This window comes from Coniosporium apollinis (assembly GCF_000281105.1).
Source record: "Coniosporium apollinis CBS 100218 chromosome Unknown supercont1.36, whole genome shotgun sequence".
In the NCBI taxonomy this organism is placed as follows: domain Eukaryota; kingdom Fungi; phylum Ascomycota; class Dothideomycetes; genus Coniosporium; species Coniosporium apollinis.
In genome coordinates this window covers 340,565-358,021 of record NW_006913298.1, presented here as the reverse complement: position 1 = coordinate 358,021, position 17,457 = coordinate 340,565, and positions in this window count along the sequence as shown.

Below are 17,457 nucleotides of genomic sequence, written 5' to 3'. Positions count from 1 at the left end.
GGATTAAACTAGTAACCTAAAGTATATTAATATACTTAATAAAACTTGATTTTCCACCATATACGGCGAAGCGAGCTTAGTGAAAATTAACTCGAAAAAAGAGGTTTTCTCGATATAATACCCCCACGCTTACGTAGTTCATTATTATTTTATTGAAATCCTAGAGCCTACTTATTAAGCTATATAATACCGTTTTTTTTATAATCTTCTAGCTAATAATACGTGAGATATAAGGGGAAAGGGAGTAAGAAAAGTCTACTTGCTATTTCTGTAGTCGCTACAAATCCGCTTACTAGGCTAAATAAAGTTTAAATAAAGTAACGATTACTAATTAATACTTGGGCTATAAAATTTACTTTTTAGAATTTTTATAACTATACTAGAGCAAAATTTATTAAGGCCTAAATAGATAAAATAAGGGTACTTTAAAATTTAAATTTAAATAAAAAGCTTAGTAAGAGGATATAAAAAAAAGCGGTCCCTAACCTTATACTTATATATATAAAGTATACTATACTAAATTTTTAGCCCTATATCTCTACTATCTAAGGAGAAGTAGCATTCTTAGTAAAAGTAAGTTTTAGACTTTCCTCTTCATAGGGGTAGATCTAGTCTAATCTAATATATAAAAAATAAAAGCTAGGTATATAATCTATAAACACTATTTATATGCTTAAAGTAGACTACTAGCTCTATTACTACTAGATTTATACTAAAATAATCTAAGAATACTCTATCTTTAGATTATTTTAGTAGTAAATCTAAATTCTTTCTATTTAGATATATAGTAAATATTGTATATTAGGCCTCCTTTATAGCCTATAATAGCTTACGTAATATTATATATAGTGATAAGCTAAAAATCCCTTAAATTACTTAAAATCTTAGTATAAAATTTAGACTTTCTATAGAAAGATAAGAATATCTCTAAAAAAATTCTAATAAGCTAAGTAAAAGTATACTAAATAAGCTAAAACTAATATTTATAGTGAAGTAAGGGTTATCTATAGCTTATAGAGACTAAGAAGCCTCACAAGTAAAGATCTTTTAGAAATTAAGATATTATATAGCCTAATATTAGGCTTAAAGATTTTATATAAATAAGCTATAGTTATAGAAGATATAGTAAAGACTATAAGTATAAGTAGATATACTGTATTAATAGTAGTGTAACAAGGTGCTATCACGAGATAATAAAGATTACTATAATAGTTAGGGTCCTAATTAAGAAGATAGGGAATAGTGCTAAGATATAGTCGATAAGGTGAGAATTAATATCACGTAGTGAGATTAGATTAAGTTATAAAGAATACTAGATTCTTATTTAAGTTAAGCACACTATTCTAATAAACGAGAATAGTGCTACCTATATACTAGTAGCTTTCTACCATGATCCCTTAGATTAGTGTAATTAGTCCTAATTACTCTAATTCTACTAATCACTTCTAGTCTTAGCGGTGTTAAGTGATTAGTAGTTACCTAATACTTAGCACTAATTACCTTCTCTAACCTACTCTCTCGGCCTGTATTTATAACACTATCTCTCCTCCCTTATAGCTTTTATCTTAAAAGGTATATCGGCCTTCTATCTATATTATATAAAAGGTTTCTAAATTAAAGGTAACTAAGAATACTATTAAGAAACTTTCCTCTACTATCTATTATTATAATCTTATCGCTTTCCTTTACTCGGAAGGTTCCACTATACTAACGCCGTGTAGTTATTATAAGACTAAGTTCTTAGTCTATAAGGTAGACCTTTATTCTAGCTGTTATACCGAGTGCATCTATTCTAGGGCTAATTATAAGTTAGTGGTCACCTACAAGAAGTGGAAGAAGATAGTTAAAATAGTAAAAAGAACTTTATTGCTATCTTAATAAGGCTAAGAAAGCTATATTAGATGCTATTACCTAGTATTTATAGCTAAAATAAGAGTGATTAGCGCTTAAGGATCAACACACTAATGTTATTACTCGCGAACTAGCTTCTATTAAAGAGATAGAATGTCTGGAATATACCTAGGGCTAGCCTAATAAGAATACCCTAATAGAGTTTCTAGATCCTACACCCTTTAATTTTTCTGGTATTCTTATTATACCTTCTTCGAACTAGGAGGCTATAGATAGGTTCCCTCCTTTATTCTTTAAGTCTACTTCTAATAAGGCCTCGACCGTTTAAGGTACCTTATTATAGCTTATTTATATTTATTAAGGTTAGTAAGTAGCTTCCACGTGTTTTCTGAGTTAGGGTAGCCCTTCTATTTTATAAGATATCTTTGCGCGCTATTATCAAAGTTGGTGCTATTATTTAGGATCCTTTATACTTTATATTATCCCTCTTATTTTATTAAGTAATTGTCTAGTACCTTTTCTAACACTAGTACCCTATTAGATGCTAGTTTTAATAACGAAATATAGAATACTAGATGTATCTTTATTCCTTCTAGTAGGTCCAACTTGTAGCTAGTATCCTTAATGTTTCTAATAATCTTAAAAGGTCCTATCCTAACATAGTTAAGCTTCTTACTTAATCTTATTATCTTAATATTTCTCTAAAGGAGGTAAACTTTATCCCCTTCTTTTAGTATAGGTCCTCTAGACCTATACTTATTATAGTGAAATGCTAATCTCTTTAATAGAAACTTAATATTATACTAGAGTTCTCTATAAATCTATTGCATTTCCTTAAAAGTAATTCTAGCTATTCTAGATATTACCTGGATTTCTTTTAGTTTATAGAATAGCTATATATAGTATCTATAGTTAGTGTAGAAAGGTATTATACCTATTATCTTGTTTACGCTTATATTATATACTAGTTATACTAGCGGTAATAGTAATACCTAATTAGTTTATTAGTAGTCTATATAACCTCTTAAGTACTATTCTAGTACCTAGTTCATACACTCTATCTACTCATCCATCTATAGATAGTATACTATTAATAGCTTATACGATAGTCCTAGCTATCACGTGAGCGCGGTCTAGAAGTTTAATATAAATAGCTTATTCCTATCTAATATAATTTCTTTAGGTAGTTCTTATATTACTATTATATTCTAGAGGAAAGTATATACTAATTCTTTAGCGTTAGACGATTCTTTCTACGGTATAAAGTGTACTTCCTTTATTAATCGGTCTATAATAGTAAGTATAGAATCGTATTTCACTTTTATTAAAGGTTCTTTAGAAAGAGGTAGTTTAACAATAAAATCTATAGCTACTAAAGCCTATAGCTGTATTAGTATTACTACTAACTTTATTAATCTATATAGCTTATACTAAGTTGCTTTTATTTTATAGTATATATTGCAGGCTGCAATATACTCCTCTACCTTCTTTCTAAGTCTTAAAAAGAAATAAGTACGACTAATTGCTTCGACCATTTTATAGATTCCGTAATATTCTTTAGTAAAACTATTATAGTATTATCGAATAATCTCCGTCCGCTAGGCTAGTAGTAGATACACTAGTCCTTTAAACAATAGTAGACTATTATCTGTTTATTTAAATCCTTTAAGAGTCTTAAAAAGTACTATCTAAGTATAAGCGTCCTGCGTATATACTTTCCGGATCCGGTTCTTAAAGTTATCGTTTATAATTATTATAGTAGCAGCTAGTATGCCTTAATTATAAGTGATCTTTCCATCTAGATATTATTCTAGAATTAAGCTGACTATCTAAGGCTTTTACCCTATATAATCTAGTCTTCTGCTAAAAGCGTCTACTTTCGCGTTATTAGAGTCTTTCTAGTAGTGAATTTTGAAATTAAATATTAATAATTCCTTAGACTATTGTACTTATCTATAGTTTAATACGTTTATAGTGGTGAAGTATACCAAGTTCTTATAATCCGTAAATACTTAAATTAGATATTTTGCTCCTTCTAGATATACTCTCTATTACTTAAATACTTTAATAATAGCTAGTAGCTCTTTATTATAGATTTTATAGTTTAGTTCTAGCCCACTAAACTTTTGTGAGTGAAATGCTACTAGATACCTACGTCCCTTATTATCTTATTAATTTAGATATACTCCTATAGCTAGATTTAAAGCATTTATCTTAATAATAATTACCTTAGTTGGGTTAAATATTATTAGAATAGGTTCTATACTAAACTATTCCTTTAGTGTATAGAAAGTGTTATCGGCTTTCTTACTCTACTAGAATCCTTAATCTTTTCGTATAAGATCTATTAGCGGTGCTATAATCTAGAAGTAACCTTATATAAACTTCCTATAGAAATTCGCTAGTCCTAGAAATAATTACATGTCTTTTACTAACTTTAGTGTAGGCTATTTAAGTACTATCTATACCTTAGTTTTATCTATCTAGATACCTTAATCCGTAATAATATACCCTAAGAACTCAATCTCCTATTTATAGAATTAGCTCTTTTCTAGTACTATCCGTAAATTCGCTTAGTAGAGCGCTTCTAAGACTTATCTAATATATCGTATATATTCTTCCTTAGTCTTTAAATATACTAATATATTATTAAGGTAGACGACTATAAATACATCTAAGTATTCCCTTAGAATATTATTAATATATACCTAGAACGTAGCTAGAGTATTAGTAAGCCTAAATAGTATAACTAAATACTTATAGAATCTAAAACAGGTTTTTATTACTATTTTCCACTCTTCGCCCTTTTAATTTGAATCTAGTTATATACTCCTAGGATATCGAATTTTATAAACTATTTAGCTCCTTAGAGTTAATTCTATAACTCTAAAATTAAAGGTAATAGATAACTATTCTTAATAGTTATATTATTTAGTCTCTAGTAGTTAATATATAGTTATAATCGTCTGTCTTTCTTTAGTATAAATAGAATAGAGTATTCTATAGGTGACTAGGATTCCTATATAAATTCTTTCTTTAGATTCTTATTTAGATACACTTATAGCGCCTCTAGCTTCTCTAGTAATAGTAGGTAAATCGCTGATTTCCCTAGTATCTTGCCTTCTTAGATAGGTATTATATAGTCCTATACCTAATATGCTAGTAGGGCTTCCTTTAGAGTTCTATTTATAAATAGTCTCGCGTAGTCCTTATATTTGTCTAGAATAGATAATAAGGTAGTAGTAGATATAAGCTATTATTACTTACTCTATAGAATTTATACTTACTTAGGATTCTCTTAAACTTCCTTTATAAGTTTTTCGGCTAAGATTACATATATCTTAATACTATCTCCTAGCGTATCTTCGCTTATCTAGACTAGTTTTCTCTTAAAAAAGTCTAGTGTCTAATAGATCTAGTTAATCTTTAGATTTGCGTCTTTAAGCTATAGTAACCCTAATACTACATTATAGGTTCCTATTACTATAATATTGAACTATATATTCTTAATATAAGGTCCTATTTTTAATCTAACTATTAGGGTTTCTTAGTCTACTAACTCCTAGTTATAGCCTAAAGATTAGCTATCTACCGCTATTACTAGGTAGACGTTAAGCTTTTATTATAACTATAGCTTAGCTTTCTATATAAACTAGGGTGATATAAAGTTTACTATAGCATCTAAATCGATTAGTATTTTAGCCTATAATTAGCTAATCTTAACCTATACTTATAGGTTTCCGGTATATCTTATTACTATAAGGGTGTGCTTTTTATATCCTACTCTAGGTACCTAGGTGCCCTTACACCTATTTAAAAGTCTTTTAGTAGGCGCCTCTATTAACTCTCTAGCTAAAAGGCCCCTTAGTTTTTTAAATCGAAGCTCTCTAAGCTAGAGCTTTCTAAGCTCTTATTCTTAGTAGGAGTCTCTATCTCATTATACTAGAGTTTACTTAAATCTACCTAGTATCCTAGATTTACTTATAGATTTCTAGCCGCGAATTCCTATTATAATACTATAACTTCCTATTAGAGTTCCCTAGGAATATAGCCTCCCTTAGGGGTAATATATTCTCTATCCCTTATAAATCTTGCTTTTATAGGCGGATGTTCTCGCACTATATTATAGTATTTATATTCTGGGTGGGGTATACTATCTAGTATTTACCCTAGCTAGCGCACGCGCTTAGTAACTATAACTAGTTATTCTAGAATAAGGTTGTAGACTTCTTTATATAGCTTACTAAAACTAATAGCAGACCTCTACTATACTTCGTATATAGTTATATAAATCTTAATCTTTTAGAGTTTTTCTTTAAACTCTAATTATCCCGCTTATTCCTCTATAAGTTCGTATATATTATAGTACGCTTAATACTATACCTTAGGTGGGTATCCTCCTATAATAGAGTTCTACTTTAGTACCCTTTCTTCTAGTTCCTTATTTAGGACTAGATTCGAGATATTAGAGCCGAATTCCTCCTCTAATAACTCTTCTTTAAATAATATAGCCTCTTCCTTAGAGAGGGTACTTAGTACTATAGTAGGTGCAACTAGGCCTTCTACCTATAAACTCTAGTAACTAGATTCCGCTTAAATCTTTTCCTTAATTAAGAGAGGTTATAGTTTCTCTATTTCTTATTTCTTATTGCGTGTAGAGGTCCTCTAACTAGGTTCCTTCTTAGTAACTTATAATACTTATTTTAATCGTAGTAGTTTTAAAAACCAACCCAATCTATCTTTAGGTATATCTAATACCTATTATTATAGTATATAGTCTAGAATATAGCCCTATAGTAAGTAGTAGTAGTAGCTAACTTACCTTACTTTTTTAGGCTATTAGTCTTTATTAAGGCTTAAGTTCTTTTAGATTACCTATAATCTTAAGCGATATGTCCTATATAATTATAGTTAAAGCATTTTCCTATAAAAGGCTTTCTTTATTCTAAGGATAATCCTTATTCTCGTGAGAGTACCCCGCGTTCTCCCTATAATCTTTTTTTAGAGAAGCGTCCCGAATATCTTTCTATTACGTTAAGTTCTATAGGCCTAAGCCTATATAGGTCTTAGTTATATTAAGTAGAGTGGCTCTATTTATATCCTACTACTACTAGCGCGTTATAGCCTTTCTTTTCCAACTATCGTTCGTATAGTCGATTATTAATTCTAATTAACATTAAAATTATTTCCTATAAATAATCTAGTTAGTTACCTCTAACTAAGTTGTTCTTAACGTTTTCCTTTAATCCTTAGTAGTACTACGCGGTTAATACCGTCTTATTCTATAAGGTATTTAATGCTACTAGCTAGAACTAGGTAGTATAATTAGCTACTAACTCCTTCTAGATTAGATTTATTAATTCTCTTTCCGTAGTACACACCGTGTCGATATCTTTAAATACTTGTTATATCTTTACTTTAAATAAGAGTATATTAGTAAATAGTTCTATTATTTCCTAGGACTAGTTACGTTTATTATTCTTAAGGAAATTCTTAAGATGAGGTTAGATCTACTTAAATGCCCGTCCCTTTAGATAGGTAATAGTGAATATTACTTTATTTTCTTTCTAGAAACGTTCCTAGTTATACTAGATATATAGGTCGTATTAGAGTAGCTATAAGTTGAGTTTATTGCGTTCTCCACTATATTTATCTAGTACCTTAACTTTAATTAGTTTTAGTACTAGGGGTAGTAGTAGTACCTATCCTCTAGATAGTCTAGCGGTCGATTCTATAGTAAATATAGCAACATGTTAATCTTAGGTGTTCTATAAAGGTAGTACTTAAAGTGTAATAAGGTACTATTACGAGATAATAAAGATTACTATAATAGTTAGGGTCCTAATTAAGAAGATAGGGAATAGTGCTAAGATATAGTCGATAAGGTGAGAATTAATATCACGTAGTGAGATTAGATTAAGTTATAAAGAATACTAGATTCTTATTTAAGTTAAGCACACTATTCTAATAAACGAGAATAGTGCTACCTATATACTAGTAGCTTTCTACCGTAATCCCTTAGATTAGTGTAATTAGTCCTAATTACTCTAATCCTACTAATTACTTCCGGCCTTAGTAGTATTAAGTGATTAGTAGTTACCTGACGCTTAGCACTAATTACCTTCTCTAACCCGCTCTCTCAGCCTGCGTTTGTAATATACACCTATATATTACTTTATACTTTCTCTAGTTTAGTTACTAGAATATTATAGGTAAATGGTTTAAGTATAGACTTAGATAAGTAAGTTATATATAACCGCGAAGGTAAGGTATTAAGATATAACTATTAAGTTAATAATATTACTATAGCGATAGATTTATAAAGCTCTATAATAGGTAGAATGAGTGCTATTATCTCTAATACTATAATATAATTAGTAGTTAATTATCTAAAGATTCTTAAAGCTTAGCGCGCTTAATCTATACTAATTTCTACATAATAAACCTTTTATACTACTATAGTAGTAGGGTCTATAACTATCTTAAAGATAAGAATCTTTTTAATATCTCTTATTATAATAGAAAAGAGTTAGTAATTAGTCTTTTTAGTATTTACTAGATAGGTAAAGAGCGCTATACTAATTATATAGATATCTAGAGTCTTTTATAAAGATAGATTAATATTAAGTAACTCTTTAGCTCTCTTCTAGAGAGTAATAATAGAATTTAAATAAATATAAAGAATAGTATTTCTACTAGAAAGTACTAATAATTATTAGTTAGTATTAAGTATAGTACAGTAGACTAGTAACTAAGAGTATCTAAGAATTACTAGAAAGTAACTAAAGTAAGTAATAAAGAGAATAAAAGTCTCTTTAAGTAATTCTACTAGAAACTTAATTTAGATAAAGTAAGTAATATTACTAGTAGTAGTAGAGCGCCTATTAATAACTTTAAGAGTAATAAGAAAACTAAGAGAAAGAAAATAAAGTCTAATATTTGAAATATAAGTTTAGTCAATAAAAGTAGTATTAAAAACTTTAGTATTAATATAAAAGTAGTAGACTTATATTTATATAAATTAGTAACTAAAATATAGTTAATTATAAGGTATTTATCTTTATTAAAGTCTTACTAAGGTAACTAGAAGATTATAGAAAAGGAATTTTTAACTATTCTAGATATAGGTTTCTAAAAGTAACTTTTAGTAGAAACTATTTGTTTTCTAAATAAGCTAAGTTATTAGATAGTGTAGTAGAAAATAGAGTATTAAAGTAAACCTAAAGTTAGTTATTTATATAGCCATATATAGCTTCTTTAAGTAGTTATAAACTATATAGTTGCTACTATAGTAAAGACACTTATTATTATTAAAACACTGTTACTTTATTTTAAATATAAGTAGATCTTACTAGATATAATCTACTATAAAATTTATAGAATTACTATAGATATAAGCTATAAAGGCGGACTATAGTATAGTTAGTATAGAATAAGGACTTAATAAGAAGAAAGATAAAACTCTAGTTAAGTAGAAAATACTAATAATAAAAAATAAAGCTAAAAGGCTATACTTTTAAAAGAATAATATACCTATAGTAGCTCTAGGAGTAGTATATAGACGCCTATCAATAACTAGTAGAGATAACAGAACTTAAGATAGCTTATATTCTTAGAATTCTTTATAAAATACTAAAAATATTAATAATTTTATTAATATAGAACTCTCTATAATTTCGGTTAGTTACGCGATTATTAAGAATAATAAGAAACTTCCGCTAAAGCCTAAATATTTAGAGGACTCTTAGGTTATTACTAAATACCTTTTAACTCTTAGACGGCCTTCAAGTATTTTAGTAGTAGATTTTTCTTAATTTAAAAAGCGCGCTTTAGGGTATTTTATAAGAGATAGGTATCTATTCTAAAGGGCTTTAAAGAATATTCTACTTTAAAGAGTTATCAATTCTAAGGAATATTATTAAGAGATTCTATAAAGTTACTACAATAAGTTAGGGTACTAAGGAAGGGAAGGTACTTACTAAAGGATTATAACTAATACTATTAGAGTAACCTTTACTAAAATATTAAATAGTATATTAAGACCTATAAGTAGTACTAAATATAAGCTTTAAGCTGCGAAGAGAAAGTATTATATTTAATCTAGACCTCTATGCTATATAAGAAGTAGGTATTAAATATAGTATATATACCTACTATAAATAGTAGATATTACTTAGTTCTTATATAAGAAGATATCTTAGAATAGATTAAAGGTTATACTCTTACTACTAATAACTTAGAGTCTATTACGCGATTTATTTAAGATAATATTCTCTACTATTATAGTGGTTTTAGAAAGCTAATTATTAATAAAAGCCTAGAAAACTAAGAAGAGTTAATTAAATTACTAGACTAATATAGTATAAAGTGGGTTAAGGTCTCTACCTACTACCTCTAAATAAATAGAATAGCTAAAAGGGGATATAAACCTATAATAGACGCTTTAGTAAAGATAATAAATAGATTCGTAGGAAAATAGACCTATTACCTACTAGCTATTCTTTAGGCGGACTACTCTACTATATAGGCTACTACTAATATAATACTAGTATATACTATTTATAGAAACGGCTATATCTTACTAATTAAAATAGAACTTCTAATCTAGTAAACCTTACTATAGAAGAATATCTAAATAACTATAAATCTTTTTATATTATAAGCCTAGTAGTTAGAGTAGCGAGACGAGAATATAAGTAAGGCTCTTTTAAGTATATACTACTACTAAGAGTAGAATAAGAAGTATTTTAATAATTATTAGCGTCTATACTAGTATATATTCAATATAGAGAATCTAGTCCTTCTCTATAAGACATAACTTAATAAGATATACTATAAAAAGCTTAACTTTTAATAGAAGGGCTCTTACTATACTTATTCCGCTTCTACTAACTAGAGAATATATATAATTAAGGAACTTAATAGAGTAGTAGTTAAAGGTATAAAGCTAGATAACTAGCTAAAGTGTTTTTATATACACTTTATACTAGAAAGTGAAGAATCTAAGCTCCTAAATATTCTATTAGTAAAAAAGAATAAGGAAACTCTAGATCTCCTCTTATTACTAGAAGTAGTTAATTCAAATAAATTATTAGAAGAGAGTATTAAGTCTATTATTTAGAAAGTAATTAACTAAGTATTATAGAACTAACGCGTATTATTACTTTAGATAGTTATTTAATATTATATATAGTCTTCTTAGATGGTAATATAGCGCTACGCTATATTATCTAAGATAATAATTCCTTATTATCTGTAATTGTATATAGAAATAATTAATAGGTTAGACTCTAAGTAGAAAGGAAAATAAGGAATAGATAGATATTATAATTCTTATAGATTTATTTACTAAACTTTTACTTACTTATATTTATATTTATATTTTTCTATTTACTTACCTACTACTATAGAACTTTTATTTAATTTATAAGTTTTTTTCTTATCTAAGAATAGTTATTTATATTGGAGTTTTTAAGTATTTATACTCTTACTATTATTAGGGCCATCTAGGTGTGACAAAGCTAGCGTAGAGCTTACAACTAGCTAAAGACACTCTTATCTTACCCTTTAATTATATAGGAAGTACTTTAAGTTAGTATATAAGTAGTTTATTTTTATTAAGCCTAAAATAGTAGGATTAAGTTCTAGTTAGAGTTTATAGTAGACTAGTAATTACTATCTAGTTTCTTAAGTTTCTTCTACTTTTCTATTAGTTTCTAAAATCCGGTTTTATCTTTACTATTACCCTCTCTATATCTATTATTTAGGAAGAACTTAGATATAATAGTAGCTTATACTATCTTTTATGAGTATAGAGACGCTACCTTTAAGATAGAAGCACTATATAATCTTCTACTTTATAAGCTAGATTAGTATTATAAATAGGCTACTACTATATAGTTTTCTTCTTTATAGGCTAGAGTAGTATAGTAGATGGAGTACTATTTATATAGTCTTTTACTCTATAGACTAGGTTAGTATTATAAATAGGCTATTACCACGCGGCTTTCTACTCTATAAGCCAGATTAGTACTATAGATAGGGCACTAAAAGGCCTTTGTCTCTAGTTTTAATAAAAGAGAAGTAGAAAGAGAAAGAAAAAAGAGAGTTAGAAGCACTATATAGTCTTCTACTCTATAGACTAGATTAGTACTATAGATAGGATACTATAAGATGCCTATCTATTAGCTAGTAATAAAGAAAAGAGGGAGGAAGAAAGGAAGTAGAAGCTTTTTTATAGACGACTACTAGAGAATATCTAGTAGACTAGAGCGGCTAGTAGCGGCTATACTTAATATTAAAAAGAGAGTAGAGGGGACGTATTAGAAGCGCTTTAGGGAAACTATATCTTATTTTAAAACTTTAAATAAAAGGCTATTTATAATAAAGAAGAATCTATATCTAGTTAGAAGAGAGCTTTAGAGAACTCCTTTAAGAGAGAGAGAAAATTATAGTTAACACCTAAAGAGATAATAGAAGATACTAGTTAGAGAGTCTAAGAATTAGAGTTATTAAATCTAGAACTATCTTAAGATTACCTTCTAGATAAGAGAAGCGAGCTTTCCTTTACTTTAAGTACCTCAAAAATATATTTTCTAGTAAGAAAAGAATTTTATTAGCCGAGTCTAATAACTAGAGGATAGTTATCTAGGTAAAAGAAGAATAATACTTAGTATTTTAGGAAAGCCTTCTAATAAAGATACTATTAATATAGAGAATAAGGTATTACGCTGCTATTATAAAGCTTATAGCTTTCTATTTATTATAATAATAGAGACCTAATATATTTAATATCTATTATTAGCTACTTTAATAGCTAGAGTTTAACTAACTAAAGGGCATATAGAAATTTAGTCTAGATAATATTCTAGCTCTTTAGAAATCTTACTTTCTATCTTACTACCTTAATTAGATACTTCTTTTTATTATTTAAGGTTCTATATAAACTCTTACTAACTTTATTAGCAAGCGCCGCTTCATTTAATAGTATTAACTCTTTAATAAGCATCTATATTTAGGAAACGCCTTAGGCTCTTTATATAACTTCCTCTTTTTCTTTAGTTTATATAACTCACTTTCTTTAATAATAAGGCTTTTTTATAAAGAGAGAGCCTATTAATCTTAGTTTGCCTTAGCTTTAAGAGTGGTTTTCTTACTCTTCTATATTACTAAACCGCTCTTTTATTAATAACTCTATATACTTTTATTACACGCTAGTTATACTTACTAAATTTAATTTCTTTTATTAGCTCTAATTATTCTACCTTCTTTTTCTAAGCTACTACCTTTTATAGAGCTACTTATACTCGCGTATATAGTGTTATATTAGGTGCAGTAAAGTAGAGTAACTTCTATAACTTTAGTAGAGATTCTGTATATATTACTAACCCTTTATACTTATCTTATACACTTTAAATAGCACGCTAGAAGCTTCCGTATTATTTCTTTTAATTTCTATTTTATTTATCTACTTTATAAAGTTTGTTAGTTTTAAGTATTTAGGAGTAATACTAGTCCTATTTAGACTTAATCTAGATTAAGGGGTATTATGTAGATAAGGTTATTTGTATAGTAATAAGATAATAGACGCGAAATATAATACTATAATAACGCGTTTAAAATTCTTTCTATTATTCTTTTAAGTCTTTAGAAGAATTAAGCGCGTTTATTTCTTCTTTAAATTAGCTTTATATATATATCTATATATTCCTTTTTACGTATAAAGATATTTAAAAGTAATAGACTAAATAAGCCTATATTCCTATATTATAGCTTAATAGCTCCGCTAATTCTAGTTATACCTAAAAAGAAATAGTTATTACTACCTAATAAAGATATTTCTTAAATAGTTACTAGATTCTCTACTCCCTCTCCTACTATATAATATAGATATATATCTTCTACCTCTATTTCTACCCTAAAATTTAAGTTACTATCGCGATTAATTTCTATCTTCTATACTAAAGAGACGCTTTTACCTATACTAAATAGAATAATAAGTATCCCTAGAGAGCGAGTGGTATAGCTATTTAGTATTAGATAATTATAAATACCTATAGAGATAAGATACTTTAAATATTCTAAGAGTCTCGCTCTAGTTTTATATTAAAATCTAGTACTTAACTAAGCTCTTTAGAATATAAATATTAAGTTATAGAAGAATAATCTACCCTTTAAGGACCTAAGTTCCTAGCGTCTCTAGAATATAAGCTACCTTATAAGTGTTATAAATTAAAAGAATATATTTATTAGTAAGTTCCTATTATTACCTCTAACTAAGTAGTATATAGTAGCTTAGAAGATTAATACTTTTATTTAGTTAGAGTCTAAGGTGCTTAATACTTTAAAAGATAAGCTATACTTAGTAATACCGGTTTTAGTAGAATATTTATAGAAAAAGAAGCGGAAGGGAGCGATAGCCGCCTTTAAGAAGAAGTAGACCTTAATGATTAATTACCTAAGAGATATCTAAGAGCGTATAGACTAATATTTAGAAAGTATAAAAAGGCTAGAACTAAAGTACTACTTTTAGAAATATAATTATAGCTATTAATACCTATAAATAACTAAGAGATAGATTACAAATAGAGTCTTTAAATAAGATATAATTAATTCTATTAATAACTATATTCTATATTAATTTCTTAACCTAAATTCTAAGAAAGTAGCTATATAATAGTTTATACGCGAGAAGCTAAGCTAAATAAGATACTAGACTAGTATAACTACGGCTAAAAAGATAAATATTAAGACTTAGAGTAATAAGTAGATAATAGAATATAATACATAAGGTATTATTAAAGCTCTAGGTAGTCTAGTGTTTCTTTTACTAGTTACTATAGCTAGTATATAAACTAGTTTAAAGAAGAATAGTAAGAAGTATTAAAAGGATAAGTTACTTAGTTTATTACTACTAAAGTGTATAATAAGATTCTAGAATTAGCTATAAGGTGGTAAGAAGGCTATAGATCCAGATTATAAGAGCGCTAGAAGTAGCTTAATATAAAAAAGTAAAAAGAAAAGTAAGGCTATAAAGAAGATGAGTTAGCTAGATGTAAAGTAAGAGGAGAAACTCCTAGAATATAGACTAGCTATTATAGAGAAGGTTACAGACTTAGATTACTAGTACTTAGAGCGTATTCTAGTAGAACTTGTTAACTTAATAGTAGATAAATCCAAACTTAAGAAATTAAATGGTAATCTAGCTAATTAAATAATTAAGATATAGCTTTAGAAAGTAATTAGTTTTAAGCCCTTTAAGAAGAGGCTTTACGCCTTCTATATTTAGGAACTTAGTAGGCTTTTAGAACTATAAAATAATATACTAACTAAAACTCTCTATACTTATTTAGAGTATATTACCTATATTAGCCTCTAAAACTTACGGTTAGTTATAGATTTAATATATTAGTTTAGTATATTCCTTAATAAAAGGACTATAGATTTTTAAGATATATATACTAGGAGAGTCTAGAGATTATAGGTATTTCCTATATATCTAGAGTTTATATTAAAAGAAACTATAGAAAGGCTTCTAATACTTCTTAATAAATAGATAATAGAGGGTCTTAAGGTAGAATATAGAGGAAAGAGTCTTAAGAGTATTATTAATTCTTAGTATTAAGCTATTCGCATAGAGTAGAATTAGATTCTCTAATACTACTAGTAGTATTAGTAAAAGTATTTATATTCTAATAATTTCTAGAGGAAGCTATACTTACTAAATATAATATTCTCTCTACTCTAGTAACTTATATAGTAGAATCTATAGATATTCTATCTAGAGATTACTAAGCGTGGTAATAAGTACTATATATTTATTACTTGCCTCTTTATTCTAAAGCCCTTAATTAATAGACATTAAGATTTAAGTCTTAACAACCTCTACTCTAAATACCTAAGTGTGGAATATAATAGAGACTATTTTTAATAGAAGCTAAGAGAGATAGATAATATTAGGGTCGCTTATATTTAGAGGTAATTAGTAGTATCTATATTCTTTAGTAATAATAATATCTTTAAGCCTTAGTTTACTATCTTAGTTCTAGAAGTAATATTATATAATCTAGACCCTATTTTAGATATGCTATTAGAAAGAGTCTTCTAGTAAGATATAGTAGTTATTATTAATCTTATAAAACTCTTTAGTACTTCTACTTCTTAAAAAGAATACCTTTATATATAGTACTAGAAGGCCTTTAATTAGTTTAGAATAGCCTATACTATACTTTACTAAGTAGAGAAGTACTATTTTAGAGATTTATTTTTTATTAAAATAATAGAAGACAATCTATTTATAAGTTAGAGGTACCTATAATTAGAAGAGAATAAGTACTAGTTTAAGAATAGCTATATAGTTTATTATAATTCCTAGAAAGTTATAAATATAGTAGTTTAATATAAACTATTTATAGAAGAGTCTAATGCTTCTAACTATAACTTACTAGTTACTAAAAGTATAGCTTATCTTCTTTTAGTAGAAATTCTAAAGGCTTATAGAGTGTTTTTAGCTAAGAAATCTTCTAGTAATAAGTAGTTTAAGGCTAGAGTTCCTAAGGTAAAAGAATCTAATTAAGAAGAAGTTAATAAGAACAAACTAGCTACTAGTATTAAAAGCCTAGTTTTTCTATTAATATAGAATAAGCTAAGCGTTTTTAAATAACTTAAATTAATTTACTCTATAGTTTCTATAGTATAACTAGCGGTTATAGACTCCCTATATAGTTAATAGATTAGCTTCTTTATAATATTATACTAGGTTTTAATCTAAACGCTTCTATTATAATTAGTTATTAAGAAATAGCTAAGAATTCTAGCTTTAGAAGTAACTTATAGTCTTTATATTTAGGATTAAGTAGAAGTTAGGAAGGTGCTTTCGGCTCTACTAAGAATTCTATAGAGAGCGTTTTTAGTAAGATTAGTAGATCTATAGAAGGCGTTTCTAATAAGATAGGTAGATCTATAGAGGGTATTTCTAGAGGTATTAAGAGGCCTATTAAGAGTAGTTCTAAAGGTATTAACTAGCCTAAGAACGGTGCTTCTATTAATATTAACTAGCTTAAGAATAGTGCTACTAGTATAATTAAAGAGCCTAAGAGATAGAATCTACTTTCTCTAATAGATTTAGAGAAGAAAAAGAATACTACTACTAAATAGAAGCTTAAAAGAGTAAATTAAGAAGCTATCTATAAAGTAATAGAAGAAGTAAATATATTAGAATAGGTATATAGTAAGCTATAGCGATATTAGTAAGAGGACTTACTAGTATTAAGCTTCTATAATAGGATTTAATACTTTATTCTTTAGTAATTTTAGTATTTATCTATACTCCTATTTAGAGGATTAGAGCAGCTATAGGATAGCTACTAGGTAAGGGAGATATATAGTAGTATAGAAGGTTTATTATATAGGAGCTAGTATAGGGTGCGTGTATAGAGATTTATGGTTCTTTAAGAAACTAAGATAGTTAATTATTAGTTATATTATAATATTAAGTAGTACTACACTCGTTCTGTATACTATCTAGTCTTATATAATCTATTACCGTAGTCCTATTACTACTTTAATAGTTCTACCTCGATACCTCACCTCTCTAGACACGTACGA